Below are 5,262 nucleotides of genomic sequence, written 5' to 3' on the forward strand. Positions count from 1 at the left end.
CAAGAACTAATCGTATGATGCCAGCTTCGCTATCTATGTACCACACCAATGTCGCCCTACGAGTACCGAAAGAAAAGACACTGTCTACTGGTCGTCCCCTCGCCCCTAGCACAGCAGATGGAGGTTAGGGCGACACCCCGTGTCGTAGCTAGCCTAATAGTTAACGACACCCTTGCTAACTAGCTTGATAGTTAGCGACTGACGCTATGCTAGCTAGTGAATTGCACCGACACCGTATGTAGCTAGCCTGATAGTACGACGTCTAGCGGTGTTCCCCATCTGCCGTCTGCTGTGTAACTTACTGAAGCAACAAAAAAGAGACAAAATGAAAAACAGGGAAAATCAGTATAAGGATCGTTTTTTAAAAACAAAATAGCAAGCGGCAGGAACTAAAAGTGTTACACTACTCACATCTCTCAAGCCAAAGTGCATGCACTGGCATGCTGCTCTTAAAATAATCTGCCAGACATGGAACTTGATTCTAGTGTAGTCCTGGGTTTTAATACATTATGAAGGGCAGCTCTGAACAGTTGAAACTGGATTTCAAAGAGCTGTAACTCTCTGCTAGACAGCTTATAAAATCCATCATATCTGGCCCTGGGCCCTCCCCCGAATGTGGCATTGAATGCTTTAGCAGGATTCTTTCTCTTCAAAACGCTAACGTGATTATTGGAGCTCAATGGTGTGAACGTTGTGACAATTTCAAAACCTTGGAAACAACACGACACGTTTTATAAGAGGAGGATGTGGCCCACCAGATCACTTGTTCTGGATCCTTTCACAGTATTATAAGGCTGTGTTGCCACAATAGACTGTCAATGACCCAACCCAGCTCAGTTAATCCCTACCATTGTGTCGCTGAGTCATGATAATGCTATAGCAAATGGGCATTGGTAGACACAAATTAAGTAGCTCAATTAGTGCCCTCTAACTGCCCTGAATGCCTCTGCTGATCATAACCATTGTATGCCAGAAATCATGTGTCTGAACTAGGTGTGCACATTTTTGGGAGATATTCACCGCAGAGTGGAACCTTTCTGATGGAATTAACAGAATATATGGGAATTAATATAATGCCATTTAAATGTAGATGTTTTTTGCATTGGATATATTACCAATCATATATGGAGACAGAACACATAAACCTTTTACCTATCATAATAGACATACTTGCAAATGATTACAATCCTTCCAAAATAAATAAATAAAACAATTTAGTTACGAATTGAACTTTAATTAAATGAGTTGACACTTCACATGGGATGATTTCACTGAACAACAACAAAGAAAGGAATATTGAAATATCCCCAATGATCCACCGCGTTCCCCCAATAGAACTTTTCAACATGCATCTGTAAATGATTAGTCCAGAAACTAACGCTTTCTGGTTGTCTTCCTCTCAGCTTCCAGTTTCTCCCTGACCTCTCAATGTCCACCTGCTGAACGTCAGAATCCGAGGCCTCATCTTCAAGTTTCATGAAATGAATATATGCTAGTAACAGAATTCATATTCTGACCGTCTCTGAAACTCACTAAGATAATACATTTTGATGATCAGTGGAGCAGTACCAAGGTAAACAACATTTACAGAAATACAGAAATGCCATGGTGGAAGGCTGTCTGTTATATATCAGACCACATTCCTGAATGCTAGAGAGGATCTAATGTAATAACTGTTGAAGTAATATGCTTACGTGGTTCATCTGCCTCACCTAAAAGACCCATTCTTGTGGAGCTGCTAAGACCACCAAGTGCTAAACAGTCAGTATCATGTATAATCGTGATGAATGCTTGATAATGTTGGCCTACACCGTTCAAAATTTGGGGTCACTTAGAAATGTCCTTGTTTGAAAGAACAAGCAATTTCTTTCTGTCCATTAAAAATTACATAAAACTGATCAGAAATTCATTGTTAATTGGTGTGGAGATGAACTATTAGCTGCTAAAAGCGGCAATTTAATGGAATATCTACATTACTCAGCAACCATCACTACATGTGTTCCATATGGCACGTGGTGGTTAACTAACCAAGTTTATCTATTTTAAACATGGCTCGTAATGCTCGATCATAGAAAACAGTTGTGACAATGATGTTACTGCACCTACCTGGAAATACCTGTTGTCCTGATAAAGAAAGCCATCAAAACTGCACCGTTTAGAACCTCAGTGAATATGGAAATCTAGCCAGCATGCAGCATTTATGACTATTTATACAGCCTCCAAATGCCAGAAACAATAGTCCTCTTCCTGGATAACTCGTCAATCTATCCTTTGTCTCTGAGACAATGCAACGAAACCTCAACATCTCAACAACATCTACCACTACTCCTTCCAGAACCAGTAGTCAAAACGCTCTAACGCAAATAAAAAGAAAGGACGTTCGACACGAGCCCCCGCCTGCATCAAGGGTGTGGCGGCGTACCTAAGAGAAATAGAAAAACATAGATAAACAAACATAGACTGCCCACCCCAACTCACGCCCTGACCATACTAAATAAAGACAAAAACAAAGGAAATAAAGGTGAGAACGTGACAGTTGTTTTATGGTCAAGCTGCTCCCACAACGGCTCAGTAGGGTTGAGATCCGGTAACTGTGTTCTTTTGCCCATCTTAATCTTTTATTTTTATTGGCCAGTCTGAGATATGACTTTTTCTTTGAAACTCTGCCTAGAAGGCCAGCATCCCGGAGTCGCCTCTTCACTGTTGACGTTGAGACTGGTGTTTTGCGGGTACTATTTAATGAAGCTGCCAGATGAGGACTTGTGAGGTGTCCGTTTCTCAAACTAGCCACTCTAATGTACTTGTCCTCTTGCGCAGTTGTGCACCGGGGCCTCCCACTCCTCTTTCTATTCTGGTTAGAGCCAGTTTGCTCTGTTCTGAGAAGGGAGTAGTACATAGTGTTGTTTGAGATGTTGAGTTTCTTGGCAATTTCTCAGAACAAGAATAGACTGACGAGTTTCAGAAGAAAGGACTTTGTTTCTGGCCATTTGGAGCCTGTAATCAAATCCACAAATGCTGATGCTCTAGATTCTCAACTAGTCTAAAGGCCAGTTTTMTGGCTTCTTTAATCAGGACAACAGTTTTCAGGTGTGCTAACATAATTGCAAAAGCGTTTTCTAATGATCAATTAGCCATTTTAAAATGATAAACTTGGATTAGTTAACACAACGTGCCATTGGAACACAKGAGTGATGGTTGCTGATAAATGTAGATATTCCATTAAAAATCTGCCGTTTACAGCTACAATAGTCATTTACCACATTAACAATGAATTTCTGATCAGTTTTATGTAATTTTAATGGACAAGAAAATTGCTTTTCTTTCAAAAACAAGGACATTTCTAAGTGACCCCAAACTTTTGAACGGTAGTCCACATTATCAAGCATTTCACACGTTATACAGATACTGACTGTTAGCACTTGGTGGTCTATAGCAGCTTCCCACAAGAATGGTCTTTAGGTGAGGCAGATGAACCTGTAGCCATATTACTTCAACAGTATTTAACATTAGATCCTCTCTAAGCATTACAGGAATGTGGTTCTGAATATAAAACAGCAACACCTCCACCACTGGCATTTCTGTATTCTCTGTAAATGTTATAACCTTGTACTGCTACCACTGTATCATCAAAATGTATTATCTTAGTGAGTTTCAGAGACGGTCAGAATATGAATGTCATCTGTTACTAGCAAGTTATTCATTTCATGAAACTGAAGATGAGGCCTCGGATTCTGACGTTCAAGAGGTGGACATTGAGAAGGTCCAGGGAGAAGACATGGAAGCCTGAGAGGAAGACAACCAAAGCGTTAGTTTCTGGACAATCATTTTACAGATGCATGTTGAAAACGTTCTTGGGGGACGCGGTGGATCATTGGGGATCATTCAATATTCCCTTTCTTTTGTTGTTCAGTGAAATCATCCCATGTGAAGTGTCAACTCATTTAATTAAAGTTCAATTCGTAACTAAATTGTTTTATTTATTTATTTTGGAAGGATTGAATCATTTGCAAGTATGTCTACTTATGATAAGGTAAAAGGTTTATGTTTCTGTCTCCATATGATATGGTAAATATATCCAATGCAAAAAACATCTACATTTAAATGGCTGTTGCAAGTTTTGTTCCCACTTGAAATGATGGGAGACTGTAATTTTCATCATAGGGACACTTCTAACTATTTGACGACAAATTAGGCGAGGAAAAAATCCAGAAAATCACATTGTAGATGTTAGGTATTTTTAATGAATTTATTTGCAATTATGGGTGGAAAATAGTATTTGGTCGAATAACAAATCTATCTCCAATTACGTGTGTGTTATTAGTACCCTTTAGTGCAATGATAAGATGGGTTTCAATAGTTTTGATATTGTTAGGGTTTAGTCATATGATTTGTTTCGCCAAATTACAATGGTTTAGTTTATGAGAATATTTAGGACTAACTTATCTCCTTTGCCACCCTTTCTGCAAACCTAACTCTCTGCATCTCTTTGTTTAGGGTTTCAGTCGGCGGCTTCACAAGTTTCACACGGTGGGTTGTTGTGGTTGCTTGGTTATTTGGCGAGTCCGTGTGCGAATCTTTCGGGGGTGATGTGTTGGGTGTGTGGTGGGCCGAGACGAGCAGAGTTGGGTGGTGGACGGTGTGTGTGTGTGTCCCACGTGAGGTGATGACGGTGTTTTAGTCCTCCACTCATACATAGACACAGTGGCTTTACTCAAAGGCAGTGGCATGTCATTAGTAAAGATTTTAAAAAGTAAGGGCCTAGACAGACGTCCCTGGGAATTCCTGATTCTACCTTGATTATGTCTGTAGAGGTTTCCAATAAAGACACCCTCCGTGTTCTTGTTAGACAGGTAACTCTTTTATCCACATTATAGCAGGGGGTGTAAAGCCTAAAACATACGTTTTTCCAGCAAGCAAACTATGATCGATAATGTCAAAGCCGCACTGAAGTCTAACAAAGGAATCTTTTTCTAATTTCTTCAAGCATCATAGCATTGTGTAATGGTTGTGTTGTGAATCCTTCCTCATAAGCGTGCTGAAAAATGCTGTCAATTTGTTTACTGTAAATAGCATTGTATCTGGTCAAACACATTTTTTTTTCTTAAACTTTACTAAGGGTTGGTAACAGGCTGATTGGTCGGCTATTTGAGCCAGTAAAGGGGGCGTTTCTATATTCCTAGGTAGCGGATGACTTTTGCTTCCCTCCAGGCCTGAGGGCACACACTTTCTAGTAGGCTTAAATTGAGATATGGCAATAGGAGT

Source organism: Salvelinus sp. IW2-2015, unplaced genomic scaffold, assembly GCF_002910315.2.
Source record: "Salvelinus sp. IW2-2015 unplaced genomic scaffold, ASM291031v2 Un_scaffold136, whole genome shotgun sequence".
Lineage (NCBI taxonomy): Eukaryota > Metazoa > Chordata > Actinopteri > Salmoniformes > Salmonidae > Salvelinus > Salvelinus sp. IW2-2015.